Genomic DNA, 15,170 nt, shown 5'->3' with positions numbered 1-15,170 from the left:
TTAGCAAGCCCTAGGAAGGCAGAAAGCCCAGTGCCCATCTTTGTCCACAAACTCAGGAGGTTGCAGAACATGGAGCAGCTTCTCTTGTGGTTCATCCATAGATAGGTAAAGGTAAAGAGACCCCTGACCATTAGGTCCAGTCATGACCGACTCTGGGGTTCTGGCACTCATCTCACATTATTGGCCGAGGGAGCCAGCGTACAGGTGGCCAGCATGACTAAGCTGCTTCTGGTGAACCAGAGCAGCGCACGGAAACGCCATTTACCTTCCCGCTGGAGCGGTACCTATTTATCTACTTGCACTTTGATGTGCTTTCGAACTGCTAGGTTGGCGGGAGTAGGGACCGAACAACTTGAGGGGATTTGAACCGCCGACCTTCTGATCAGCAAGCCCTAGGCTCTGTGGTTTAACCCACAGCACCACCCGCGTCCTTAGCCTAGCCTGCCTCAAAAGATTGTTGCGATGATAAAATTGGGGACAGGGGGAGCCTGAGCTCATTGGAGGAAGGACAGTGTTGTTTATTCAAAGGAAATAATTATCATTCTATTATACAAAGTTCATTACATATTAATAAATAATACTCCCACAACAAATTACATGTAGTTCAAACAACCACATACATATCTGTGCCTGTGTTTTCATTTTCTTCCTCCGTTTCCCACCGTCTCAAATTCTAAATTTATTCCCGCATAGCAGGAGGTTGGGCTAGAGGACCCTGGGGGATCCCTTCCGACTTTACAATTCTCTGATTCTATAAAAGCACCTCCGGCCTCTTGTATTTTTTTTTTTTACAGCGCCACGCATGCCATGGCATAGCAAACAGCTACAATAAAAGAAAAAGATCTGGAACGCTGATTGCTGCAGAGAAATTTTCCCCTCGCTCCTGAGCAGGCTGGAGAAGTGGCGCTTTAAGAACACTTGGCTTTATCTTATCTTTCTCATAAAGAAATCACAGAGAGCTCCTTCCCAGGTTGCCCTTTTCTGTTCAGACAAAAAGCAGAGGGAGGAGAGACCTTTGCCCGACGACTTTCGGAGCTCAGATTCGCCTTGGGGTACAGCAGCCCAGGAGGAGCCGCTGCTGCTGCCTCCACCCACCACCTCTCTCCCTCTCCTCTCTTGCAGGCGTAATCCAAGCGTCACCAAACTAGGCGAGGGGGGCCTCTCTTGGGATAGAGAGAGAGAAAAAAACTGACCAACAGCTGAGCAAAAAAGGCGTGAGTTAATTTCAGAGAGGCTGGCGCGGTGGCGATGCGAAGCGAGAGGGGGCCGGGTGTAAGAAAGGAAAGAGGGAGGGAAGGAGGGAGGGAGGGAAGCGCGCGCGTTGCAACGCCTCCTGCGCCAGCCGGCCGCTGGAAGCAGCCGAGTCCCGCCCCACCAAGGACGGCCAAGGCGGGGAGGGGAAGAGAGAGAGAGCGCTATGCAAATCGAGCTGGATGAGATCAGCCGGGAGCAACTGGCTTTGCAACTTCGGAGCAGGACTCTTTTCCCTCGCCAGTTGCGCACGGCAGACGCGCTTTCTTTCTGCGCCCTGGTTCCCGGTTGGATTATTCCTCTTAGTGAGCCCCGGGCTGGAATTTCTATCTTTCTGTCTTGGCGGAGTTAATTATCTCTTTTATTTACGCTGCATTTTACCCGGGTGGATTTAAGCGCTGTTTGAGTTTGAAGAGGAGAATCCAGAAAAGGTAATCCCCCCCCCCCAATCTCCACTCCCGTGCGCCTTTTCCTTTCCTTCCTTTTGTAACCTTGAGCCAGTGTTGAAAGTGAGACGAACTCCGAGCGAGGCAGGAGGAGTCTATAAAGCAATGAAAACAAACTGGGGCTTCTTCCCAGTTCCGGGTCTGGGCTTGGCTTCAAGCCAGACTCACCTGCTGCCTGCTTGCTTTGTATACATACGTGTCAAGAGAAGTGGATTTGGGGCGTAGCGGGGTGTCCTCTGGAGTCTTGAGCTTAGGCTGCGTTGGGGCTCCCCAGCGCTTAGCAACAGAAGCTCCTCGGCGTCAGGTTTAACCTTTGGAACGTGCGAAGAAGAGTGCCGCTGATCATGGACAGAGTGCCTTTCTCTCACCGTGAAGGGCTGCGGCAGACATCGCGAATGGGCTGCGCTTTTGTGTGGCAATTAGCATGCAACCCAACTCCCCCTACCCACGATTGTGTGCGCCACTGACTGCGCAGTGACTCGCACATGTATAATGTGTGTTCGTTTTCGAGGTCCTTTTATTTATTTATTTGCTTAAATTTCCCCTGCTCTCGATTGTACACTGCTCTTCTTAGAGTCGGCAGTGTGGCGTAGTGGTTAGAGTGTGGGACTAGGCTCTGGGCTGCACCTGTTCATGTCGGTGGGGGATTTTCACAAAGAGAGCTGGTGTATTGGAGTGGTTAGAGTGCTGGTCCAGGACTTGGGGAACCAGGGTTTGAGTCCACCTACCTCACAGGGTTGTTGTAAGGATGACATGGAGAGAGGAGAACCAGATACGCAGCCTTGAAGGAAAGGTGGGAGAGAAATGTAGTACTGTAATACATACTGAAATCGCTGCTAGCATTAGTGTACAGATATATATTTACATCTAACCACAGATGATTCAAAGATTGCACACTAGTTTGTGGATGTGAGTGCTTTCTGTATGGAAGGGTTTATTATTATTATTATTATTATTACCTGTGAAACATCCCAAGGCAACCCCAGCTAGGTTCTGTTCCCCCTGCACCCCCCTCCGGCTTTTTGGGATTAGGGAAAAACAGGTTTCCAAATACTATACCCCCTGCCCAGTACCTTTTATCTGAGACTTGGTGTCATTTCTGATCTGTGTTTCCCACAATGTGCATCTTGTAAAAACCGAGATCAAATTCCACCCTTTGATTGATTGATTTCCCTCTTCCCCACCCCTTTCATCTGGCTTTTCTGACTAAGGGGCTTTATGGCCAGGGGCCTGAAACTCCAGCATGTGCAAAGTTGCTCTTCATTTCCCATTTTTCAGCCTTTGCGCCAGCTGCTTTTCGAAAGGCAGGTGGGTTTTGAGCTTTCCTGCTGCTTGAAGATGGATGCACACAGAGAGAGCAGCTCTTAACCTTTCTCTCTGGTTCCAAGCAGGGAAAAAGAAGTGGCTCTCTTTCGGTTTGGGCATCCGAGAAATGCCCAACATTCTAACAGCGACAAATAATTCATTGGCGTTTTAATACAGCAACCGTGGACTTGAGTTTAGAAATTAGGACTATTACTGTAATGCATCAGGGTTGCAATGCTAGCATTGTTGTGAGATTTATTATGGTGATTTTTTCAGGGAGAGCACACTTGGGCGCTTAGGAAGAGCACTGTGCATACAGTCAAGTATTATTATTATTATTTATTAACAGGGTTGGGGTTTATCGCAACAAGGCAGATTTCTGATGTTTTTAAACCACCTTGTCCTGTAATCACCATGTTTAATGAGCAGCAGCAGTAGCCAGAAGCCCCACATGGTTGAAAAGGGGGTTTAAACCGCCAGTGGGGATATTGGCTTGTATCCAACGTTTGTCATACTCAGTGTTCGAAATTCGCCAGGCACGTTTTTGCAACTGGCACAGGTCCAATTGCAACTGCATGGAGATCTGTGAAGGCCAGGTTGGCGATGGGCATCTCCATCTGGCTGGTCCCTCCAGTTTTCTTAAGCAGGTAAGCAGAGTAGCTTATTTATTGTGCTTATATTCCACCTTTTTCTCCAAGGAGTACATGATTCACCCGCGCGCCCCCCCCCCCATCTTGGTTAATCCCTATAACGACCCCCTTGAGGTAGGTTTAAGAGACTGTGACTGGACCAAGGTCACCCACTGAGGTCACCATTCCAGGTCCTAGTTTGACACTCTCTCCTTCTTTCTTTGGCGATCACTCGTAGCCGAGTAAGATTGTCTTCCATTAACACGGTTTTAACAATGAGTCCATAAGTGACTGTGGAAGCCAACTCTGGATCCACATGCCCTTCCACAGTGGGGACATTGGTTTCTGGGCGGGAGTTGATCACAGTGTGGATTTGCCAAGCGTGCCTTCCTCTTAGCACTTTTCTCCCTTGTGTCCTGAGTTTGAGTTTCTTCAGAGCCCATGACACCATTGATAAAGGAGTGCTCTCGGGCAAGTGTTTCCCAGTTGTTGGTGTTTATACTACATTTTTTAAAAATTGCCTTGTCTTTAAACCTCTTTTGTTGGCCACCAGCATTATGCTTTCCATTTTTAAGTTCGGAATAGAGTAGTTGGAGTAGTTGCTTTGGAAGACGATCATCATGACCAGTCCAACGAAGTTGATGTTGAAGAATCATTGCTTCAACACTGGTGATCTTTGCTTCTTCCAGTATACTGGTATTAGTTCTCCTGTCTGAGGTCACCCTCCCAGGTTCTAGTTCAACACTCTAACCACTACACGACAATTGCTTCCTAGAGTACTTCCACTATGGGCAGCTATATAAATTAAGCAGGTAAATAAATATGGGGAAAGCAAATGTCACTTGAAGAAGGATCTGAAATATTCCCTTTGAAGCTTGAATTTGTTTTATTCTGGTTGGTTCCATTTGATGTTTTTAATGTGTTGTAAATGGCTTTGAGATTTTGTTTTTAAAACATGAAGTGGTATAGAAATAAAATGAATGCTAATACTGAAAAAAATCATTCCGAAAGAAGATGATGGTTTAAGGTACTGTATGCCATTTGGCGATTAGCATAAATCTGAAGACCCATTAACATGAATAGTGAAGAGCAACTTTGGGTGTATTTCATTTCAGAGGTGTCTCTTCTGGGTAAAACTTAGTTGGGTCTGTGTGTGCAGAAGGGGACATGTGTGTGTTGCTAACAGTATTTAATTAGCCAAAGGACAGGGATCTCAGAGAAGGGTTGGGGATCCATGGCAGAGCACTTTCTTGGCTCTAGGTTGCGGGTTCAATTCCCAACACTTCCGGCAGTGCTGGGGAGATCCTGGGGAGCTTCTGCTGCCAGTCAGAGTAGACGACACTGAGCCGGTCAGACTCAATAGAAGCTTTGTGTATTCCTTGCTGTAACAGGCCCTGTCCCCCAATTGTTCTCGTAGTGGACCGTTGGATGCCTTTGGGAAAGGCTGCAACATAGGAGCGTCTCCACCCCCATTGTTCTGCCCGACACTGAGGTCCAGTACTGAGGGCCTTCTGGCGGTTCCCTCATTGCGAGAAGAAGCCAAGTTGCAGGGAACCAGGCAGAGGGCCTTCTCGGTGGTGGCGCCCGCCCTGTGGAACGCCCTCCCACCAGATGTCAAAGAGGAAAACAGCTACAGTGGTACCTCTACTTACGAATAACTCTACTTACGAATGTTTCTACTTACGAATGGAGCTCCGTCCGCCATCTTGGATGCGGTTTAGATAGGATTTTTTTCTACTTACGAATTTTTAGATAGGGTTGCTTCGACTTGGGAATTTTTTCTCCCAATGCATTCCTATGGGATTCGACTTACAATTTTTTTTTCTACTTACAAATGTGTGTTCGGAACGCATTAAATTCGTAAGTAGAGGTACCACTACCAGATTTTTAGAAGGCATCTGAAGGCAGCCCTGTTTAGGGAGGCTTTTAATGTTTAATCGATTATTTTATTTTTCTGTTGGAAGCCGCCCAGAGTGGCTGGGGAGACCCATCCAGATGGGCCGGGTATAAATAAATTATTATTATTATTATTATTATTATTATTGGGCACGGAGGCAGCAGCACTGCCACAAGTCTTGCTTCCCAGCAACTGAAATTTGTTGCAGTGCCTTTTCTGCGTGCTCAAGTTCCCTCCGGCCACCTGCATCCAGTGTTCAGGCTGGTGGAGGCTTTTCCAAGAGGGCAAACGGGTCCCTCTCCCACCAACCTCAAGTCCTCTTTAAGTCCGCGTCCACCTGGCGGCCTTTTGACCCTACATCCAAGGGGGTGAATGAAACTGCCTGCCAGCTTCTTCCTCCCTCTGGACCTCAGCAGGGAGGAGGATTGGGGCAAAGCCAGGATTCCTTGGCTCGGCCTGCCATTGGCTGCAGCAGCTGCACGTCCTGTGTGGGCTCCCAGAATCCCACCTTACCTGTCTGAATGACAACCAGCCAGTGAGGTCCGTTGCTTTTACACAGCCAAAAACGACACCACCCCAAGTGCAAGGGGGTGTCAGTAGGAGACCTGGGGGAACCCTGAGGTTTGTAGAAGTACAATAAATCTTTATTTTGAGGGGTGGGATTCTAAAGTGTGTGTGTGTGGGAAGGGGGTGGAAACAACCGAATGCATACTAAATGCAATGCTGCTGATTGTTTTGTGGTGGTTTTCCTTATTTCTTTATTTAGATTGATTGATTGATTGATTTCTGGACTGCCCTTCCCCAGAGGTGGCTACCAGGCAGCCCACAGTAAAAATGAAAATGAAAATGAAAATATAATGTTATTATTTATACTCTGCCCATTTGGCTGGGTTTCCCCAGCCACTCTGGATGGGGAATACAGTGGTACCTCGGGTTACAATCATCTTCGGTTACAAACACTTCAGGTTACACACTCCGCTAACTCGGAAGTAGTACCTCGGGTTAAGAACTTTACCTCAGGATGAGAACAGAAATTGCGCGGCGGCGGCAGTGGGAGCCCCCATTAGCTAAAGTGGTTCCTCAGGTTAAGAACGGTTTCAGGTTAAGAACAGACCTCCAGAACGAATTAAGTTTGTAACCCGAGGTACCACTGTATATCATAAAACAGAAAGCTTAAAATAATTCTCATGAGGTACATAGTTAACAACATCCCAGAAATGACTTTAACCCATCAGCTTCTTAAAAAAACCAGTGGAAAAGGAGTGTGTGTTTGTGAGATTGTGTGTTTTTAACTTGGTGTATTTTCTTTTTCCTCTGAGCTTTTGGCCCTTAATTTGGAGAGTAGCACTCTAGCTTCTATTCATGGGATGGGATTTGTAGTCCTGGCTTTCTGTTGTTGTTGTTGTTGTTGTTGTTGAGCTGTGTTTTCAGTCTTTTACAGTCATACCTTGGTTTAAGTACGCTTTGGTTTGAGTACTTTCAATTTAAGTACTCCTCGACCCGTCTGGAACGGATTAATCCACTTTCCATTACTTTCAATGGTTAAGTTCGCTTCAGGTTAAGTACGCTTCAGGTTAAGTACAGACTTCCAGAACCAATTACACTCATACCTCGGGTTAAGTACGCTTCAGGTTGAGTACTCCGCGGACCCATCTGGAACAGATTAATCCACTTTTCATTACTTTCAATGGGAAAGTTCGCTTCAGGTTAAGTACGCTTCAGTTTAAGTACTCCACGGATCGTCTGGAACAGATTAATCCACTTTCCATTACTTTCAATGGGAAAGTTCGCTTCAGGTTAAGTACGCTTCAGTTTAAGTACTCCACGGATCGTCTGGAACAGATTAATCCACTTTCCATTACTTTCAATGGGAAAGTTCGCTTCAGGTTAAGTACAGATTTCCGGAACCAATTGTGTACTTAAACCGAGGTACCAATTGTCATGTTTTTAGGTTTCATTGTTGCTTTTTAACTTATTTTGGTGCAAGTTGCTTTGAGTTGCCTTCTAAGAAGAGTGACAAACAAATAAAATAAGTAAATAAATAGTAGAATCTAAAGTTAGGGCAAGATACCCTTCAGTTTGGAGATCATTCCACAGACAAAGCCTTAGGCTCAAATTCCCACTAAGCTAGGAGGTTCACTGAGAGGCCATGAGTCAGTCTGTCTGTCTCTAGATAGCCTACCCCACAGGCTTATTGGGAGGATAAAAGTGGTTGGAGCAAAGCACCTTGCGTTTTGCCCTGAACTCCTTCCAAGAAAGGCAGAATATAATAATATTCCTACCTGCTATATATTTTGGAAAGTTGCTTGTTCACTATTCGTAGGGAGCCTCCTTTAAAAATATCTTAACCACCTTTTGCATGATGGCTCCTGAGAACAAGGAGCGGGTTTGCTTCTGTGCTTGGATACGGTTGGCCACCATCAAGATGGCGGATGGAAGCTTTCCGAACACTGGTCTTTTTTTGTTTTGTTTATTAGAAGTCCCAGATAACTCTGGGTTTGAGGATGCTAGGAATAAAGAAGCGGGACGTGGAAGAATATGTTGCACTTGTTGTGTGCTCCTGTTCAGGGTTCCAGCTAACCGCAAGTGCCCATTTCCAGGACACTCCATTTATCTCCATTTCCTGTACCTCGTCCAGCAGCCACTCAGGATTCTGTGCCCACTGAGCATGATCAGTTTTTTTGGGGGGGCTCCTTGCCTTTTACAGTGGTACCTCGGGTTACAGACACTTCAGGTTACAGACGCTTCAGGTTACAGACTCCGCTAACCCAGAAATAGTACCTCAGGATGAGAACAGAAATCGCTTGGCGGCAGTGCAGCGGGAGCGAAAGGCCCCATTAGCTAAAGTAATACCTCAGGTTAAGAACAGTTTCAGGTTAAGAACAGACCTCCAGAACGAATTAAGTTCTTAACCAGAGGTACCACTGTATTCCCCCTCCCTCCCCACTTCCTGTAGATTTCTGTGTACTTTGCAAATCTAGGGACTTCTGCAAGCTTGTGGATATCTTTCTTTTGTGCCTAGGATAGAGCTGTTTTTGGCTACATGAGGACCAGCGCTTGGAGAGTGAGCTCGCTATTGGAGAGTGAGCTCGCTATTAGCGATAATCCTCCCGGCTCTTGTTTCGTGATCACACCAGCGGTGGAGCCTTCAGTTCTGGTTTCTGTTTAGGGAGATTTTGCAGATAAGTAGCTGAGGCTGCAATTTGTCAAAGGCCGCACGCTACATGTGTAAATGAACAAGGCGGAATGGCATTAGCAATGCTCTCTGACCTCCTGACTCTCACATGTACACTTATTAGAAAGATGCGGCTGATTCCAGTTCCCTGACAATTGCACCTGTGAATACTCGTTTGCAAACAATTTTTTTTTGTCTACCCACACTTTACATTCTCATATGTAGACATAAAACATTTTATGAGCACATCTTTAAAATGCCAGTGCCTGAAGGGACTCTGAGTTCCTATTTCTTTCTTTTAAGCATTTTTTTTTCCCCACTCTTCAGTCAAAAAAGGCTCCCAGAGTAACAAAGAAGGCAGTCTCTGCTCTCGGAATCGAAAAGGCACGACACAAAAGGAAACGGGGATGGGGAGGGAAAAGAAAAACAAGCAAACACAAGCACCAATTAAACTACTAATTATAATTGATCTGCTGGAGTGTAGGAGATGTTTGTGCTTGTCTCTCAGCAGAACCGATGGAACAGCCGCTGCTTTCCGTATCTCCTTTTGCTGCAGCCTTTGTTCCTTTTTGATTCACCATCAGTATTGTTATTGTTTGTTATTTAATCAAAGTGAAAAGACCCCTGCCCCAAGGAGTTTACAATCTGCGTCTGGACCATGGGGAGATTGGGAACACGAAAGGAGGAGGAAATTGCCCAAGGAGAAAGGTAGAGGACAAGGCAACAAGATTTCCAGCATTCCTAGGCGGTTTGCTCCCTGCTGCACCGTTATGGTGTATCTCTGTCTGTAACTGTAATATGCAATAGTTAACTCAGCTGACATGTTAATAAGGGCAACATATCATTGATGGAGCACTCCACACGTTTAGGCGCCTCTGCCAATAATCACTCCTTGCGGGATGCGGTGGCTGAATCAGCAGTCTCTTAGATGGAAACCTTTAGGGAGCTGAGGTGAAGTTGTCTGGGGCAGTGTAAAATGATGAGCACAGCAAAGGGACATTAATAACATTCTCTGACAACCCAATATTCTCATGTCCATTGGGGCACATCAATGGACCCTTAACGCAAGCCTATCCCCTGTTGGGGTGTGGTTGCTTCAGGAAAGATTCAGGTTTGAAAACAAGCAGTTCCGTGCTGCTGCAGGTTTTCTGCTGCAGATGTGAGACTCTCTAAGTGGCTTGCAATGCAAGTTTCTAGTCCTTAACATGGTTAAGAAGACAGGCTTGGGAGTGGGGCCCAGAGGGAAGGCAGGCTTCGGTATGCGGCTCTCCATGATCTGGAAGAGCAAAATAAGAAACTTGATCCTGTGTTTTTGTGCTCAATTTATATTTCTAGATAAGTGAGCGTAGGTTGGCCTAATCAAGAATCTTCGCAATATAAAAGAGCAAGGAGCAAGCCTTTAAAAATGAACGGAGACCAGAATGCCCCTATAGTCACTTCCCACAAATGGTGGCAACTGCCACATTAACTCTGGAGTCCTATACATCTCGATGCAGAACTACAGTCGTATACCTTGGAAATCGAACAGCCTAGTTCTCGAAGGTTTTGGCTCCCAAACGATCGAAACCCGGAAGTGACTGTTTCAGTTTTCAAATGTTCTTTTGGAAGCGGAACCTCCTACAGGGCTTCCACAGCTTCCGATTGGCTGTAGGAGCTTCCTGCAGCCAATCGGAAGCCACACTTCGGTTTTCAAATGTTTGGGAAGTCGAACGGACTTCCGGAACAGATTCCGTTCAACTTCCAAGGTACGACTGTACAGTATTCGTTTGGTTATTAGCATTTCTAAACCACTTAGTATTTAAAAAGATCTCTAAGCTGCACAGAGAAACCGAGCATAAATGCAATGGGTGGCATCGAGCTAACTAGTTGCCTTCCCACCAACACAAGGATTTTCACTTGTGTAATGGAACCTCCCCCCCCACTCTTCTCCCCGTGCACATCCCGTGCCCCCCCCCCAATCTGCTCCGGAGGGTGGGTGATCCCCAGAACAGATTTGGGGAGAAGGGTGGGGAGCTCTGTTGCAAAGGCTAAAGTCCTTGTGCTAATGGAAGTGCTACTTGGAAACCACCCAATAAATCAATATAATAAAAACAAGAGATAACAAATGTAAAAGGAGCAAGGCAGCATCCTGAAAAGAGATTATTTTTTAAAAAAAACATTCATTCAGTAATAGTCAGCGAAAGGCTGGGCAGAACAACATGTCTGTACATGATGTTTGGAAACAACTGATGGATGTTGCTTCGCACATGGCCAAAGGGTGATAGTGGAAAATGCCCATTTTCGGGTTGCCACTCTCTGAACTATTTGAGTTCAGTGGGAATTACTCTGAGCTAAGTGAGAATAGGGTTGCAGTCTAAATAGCTTTAAAAAAATGCACCTGTGAAGAATCACAAAAATCCATTCTCCATGTTCAGAGATGGTCTACCTCTGGCCACCAGATGTTAAGGATTTTTTTTATTTTTTTAAGGAATGGGAAGGATATCCTCATGGCGCCCTGCGTGTGACCTTCCCATCTGGCTGGCCACTGTCAGCTGATAAAACATTCGAGATTAGTGGACTCTTGGGTTGACCTAGCATGACAATCCTCATGTTCTGGGGAGGAAACTGAGGCTCAGTGTAATTTGAGAGGGCTTTGGCCTGTGAGGACAGCATGCTGGTTATTATATTACCCTGGACACAATCATCAGCTGAACACAGCCACACCCCCCCCCAAATAAAGCTCAGGCCAAGGTTTCTTTCTTTCTTTCTTTCTTTCTTTCTTTCTTTCTTTCTTTCTTTCTTTCTTTCTTTCTTTCTTTCCATTTACCTAACTGCAAAAAGGGACGTGGGTGGTCAGGGGTCTCTTTATCTTTACCTTTAACTGCAAAAAGTCCATTTTAAAAAGTGGATTTGTTGTGCAAAGGTGGCAGAATGCTTTAATCCAGGGGTCAGCAAACTTTTTCAGCAGGGGGCAGGTCCATTGTCCCTCAGACCTTGTGGGGGGCCGGACTATATTCTGGAAGAAAAAAAACGAATTCCTGTGCCCCACAAATAACCCAGAGATGCATTTTAAATAAAAGCACGCATTCTACTCATGTAAAAACACGCTGATTCCTGGACCGTCCGCGGGCCGGATTTAGAAGGCGATTGGGCCAGATCTGGCCCCCGGGCCTTAGTTTGCCTACCCATGCTTTAAGAAGGTAAAGGGACCCCTGACCATTAGGTCAGTGTTTCTCAACCTTTTTTGGGCCACGGCACACTTGTTCCGTGAAAAAAATCACGAGGCACACCACCATTAAAAAAGTTAAAAAATTTAACTCTGTGCCACCCTATATTATAATTATGACTGTAAGAAACACTTGGCAAATATTGCTTTCTGGCGGGTGAGTGATGTATATTGGCGGCCGCCAGGCTCGTTTGCACTGAGCTTTGGGAAAGAGGAGGAGAAATATTGCTTTCCGGTGGGTCAGTGTTGAATATTGGCGGCCGCCAGGCACGTGACAATGCAAATCGCCCTTCTCGTCGCCGCACGTCGCGGCACACCACCCAGCGTCTCGCGGCACACTAGTGTGCCACGGAACAGTGGTTGAGAAACGCTGCATTAGGTCATGTTTTAACCCTCTCTAATTCAGGTATGTGTGTGAATTTCTCCTGCAAAATGCTGACTAGCGGACCCCTCCAAACTTGCTGGTTTTTGCAGACCTATTTCACAATATGTCACTGATGCAATAGCAGGATGCCAGTGGGTGGGTTTATACTGGACCATCCATGAACCCTCCCCCCCCCCACTTTTAGTTGTGCTACATTGCTTCCTCAGTTTTGCCACACTGTTGCCATCTGGGAGGGCACTTTTGCGCTTCAGTGCATGACCAAAGCAAAAAAACAAGCAAAACCCACACACTCAGAACATTTGCACTCAGAACTAAACATCAGGAAGAACTTCCTGACAGTAAGAGCTGTTCGACAGTGGAATTTGCTGCCAAGAAGTGTGGTGGAGTCTCCTTCTTTGGAGGTCTTTAAGCAGAGGCTTGACAGGCATATGTCAAGAATGCTTTGATGGTGTTTCCTGCTTGGCAGGGGGTTGGACTGGATGGCCCTTGTGGTCTCTTCCAACTCTATGATTCTATGATTTGCGGTACGATCAGAATTTCAGCTGGAAGTTAGGGGACATGCCCTGTTTGGAAATGAAGCAGTATGTATGCCTCAAAACCGTTGCACGTTCAAAACAGTATCGAAAGCTGTTCAAAACCTTTGCATGCACAAAACCAGGAAACACGAACAACTACCCTGATATCATGATGAGCACAAATAATCACGATTGCACAAGGAGGAGGATGTCTGGAGGGGCAGCCTTTGTCTTAAGTTTGTGTATAAACCAGGGATGTCCAAAGTCTGTTTCGGGGGCTGTGTAAGCCTTCCGGTTGGTTTAATCTGGCCCCTGTGGCAGTTTATTTCCTGGGGTAAAATCCTTAAAAAAGCTCAACAACTTCAGTCCTAAAAAAAGGTCAACAACTCTGGTTGGCCCCTTGATCGGCCCCCACGGCCCTTCATTTCATCAAATCTGGCCCTCTTTGGAAAACGTTTGGACACCACTAGATAAACCACTTAAAACAGCCTCTGTATGGACATTGCGCTCTGTGGTTTTTTTCTTCTGTCCTGTCTGGATACTTTCCACACAGCATTGACCACTAAAAAGCAACAGGTAGCGCTGTCATCACAGAACCTCTTTGTACCAGGCGGAGAAATCATGCAGAGACTGGATGTTACGATTACGGCGGGAAGCCAGCTCATAGACACTTCTTAAAGTTGGTACCCGTATGAGAAAAACATGCTTCCTGAGGCAGGGATCTGAATTTTTAAAATTTATTTCTCACATCACTTTAGTTTCTTTCTTGTTTGGTATATTCTGGCTAGGCATTGCCAAGGGGTGTTCAGACGAATCACAGCTCTACGGTGCGCACTGGGGCAGGAGGACATTAGCTGAGTGGGAGAGCATCTGCTTTGCTTGCAGAAGGTCCAGTTTCAATCCCCATCATTTCCAGGTATGGCTGGGAGAGATCTCTTCATGAAAGGCTGGAGAGCCACTGCCAACTGTAGAGAACACTAGGCGAGCCAGTGGTCTGGCTCAGTGTAAGCCACTTTCCAGTGTTCTTATGCTTTTACATATGGAAAGTCCTAGGCGCAAAGCCTGGCATCATGGGCTAGCAGGCGATGGGAAAGACCTTTCTCTGCCAGAGACCCTTGGAGAGCTGCTGCCAGTCAGAGCGGACGGTGCCAGGCTAAAGTAGCTTCCTGGATAGCATTGCTGCTTTGACCGGTGTGCTGGCCTGCTATCGGTCTTTTCTTACATTTGCTAAGACAGTTCATAGTTCTGTGCTGGGCTGGGGGATTTGCAGCCCTCCGGGTGTTGCTGGCAACCACGACTCCCATCACCCCTGGCCAGCTGTGGTACCAAGTTATCAGCTGGGTGGGTTGCCATACCCTGAAGAGTTATGTGGAAGAGTAAATGCAGCTTTTCTCTCCTTATAACCCCTGCATGACCACCTTCTCTTGCTGAGATTCTTTCTTCTGAAATGTAATTAAATACCATGGGGCTGCTGTGCCCTCCTTTGCATCTCCTCACGCCATGTGGCATTCTTTTCATTACTACAGCTGTTGTGCTGTGCGTGGGTTGGGTTTCGTCACATGCTGTGGGTTTGATCTGCAAGGGATATTGCTGGGTTGTTTTGTGTGTGTGTGTCCATTTTTAAGAAAGAGATGGGACTTGTTTGGCGTCTTGGGAAATTACGGGTTGCACCCAGTTCTGCCGTTTGTCTCCTTTGGCATATTCGGAGAGGTAGACTGCGTTTGGATCTGGGCAAAGAAAGACTGATGGCTAGATAGAACCTCCACTTTCAGAGGCAGTCTACCTCTGAATATGCCAAAGGAGACTTTGTAACAGAAAAGGGCTTGATGAATCTCACCCTCTCTCCAAGCAATGCTTGATTTTCAGTGAAAGGCCCCAGAATTTTCTCTTCTCCCACCCACCCCATCTCATTTTTATTATCAGAGGACATTTATTTTGGCATAAAGGGTGGTATTCCATGCCAGTCCTACTCAGAGTAGACCTACTGAAGTTGCTAGACATGCCTAAAACATCTTCCTTAGTTTTAGTGAGTCTTCCCTGAGTAGTTGGAGGCAACGTCATGGGGATACACCATCTTTTTCTCTCTCTCCACTCTTTGGCCGGGATCCTGTGCCCTTAAGGACTGTGCAATGGGCAGAAATTCAGGTGCAGCTTCCCCCATTGCTGCATGCTCGTGTGAGGAACTACTGCACCTGTTGAATGTTGGCTTGACGCCTGCAGAAAAAGGCCACCTTATTCGCCTTGTGTCTTGTCTCACAATCTTATGTGGTGGGAGTAAAATTTAGAAAGGGACCGGAAAGTATAGTACTGTAGTTGATTTGTTTAGCGTGCCTGGTCCCAAAACTTCCAGTTACTGTATAGT

The 15,170-nt window shown here is 46.4% G+C and overlaps 1 protein-coding gene across 4 annotated transcripts in view; it reads left to right on the top strand.

The window, feature by feature from the left end:
* The first annotated feature begins 1,087 nt into the window (after window positions 1–1,087).
* The window catches only part of DDR1 (discoidin domain receptor tyrosine kinase 1), a 63,347-nt gene continuing 49,264 nt past the window's right edge, over window positions 1,088–15,170 (top strand). For 2 of the 4 annotated variants that reach the window (XM_035107359.3, XM_035107356.3), the window contains exon 1: window positions 1,427–1,682. The gene's annotated coding sequence lies outside the window, so the exon portion shown is untranslated. Of the gene's footprint in view, window positions 1,215–1,386; window positions 1,683–15,170 lie in introns of those variants that run through there. The other 2 variants (XM_035107357.3, XM_035107360.3) reach the window with 2 other exon arrangements.

This window comes from Zootoca vivipara, chromosome 2 (genome assembly GCF_965207765.1).
Source record: "Zootoca vivipara chromosome 2, rZooViv2.hap1.1, whole genome shotgun sequence".
In the NCBI taxonomy this organism is placed as follows: domain Eukaryota; kingdom Metazoa; phylum Chordata; class Lepidosauria; order Squamata; family Lacertidae; genus Zootoca; species Zootoca vivipara.
The sequence above is the reverse complement of the archived record's forward strand: the minus strand, read 5'-3'. Positions and strand labels throughout refer to the sequence as shown.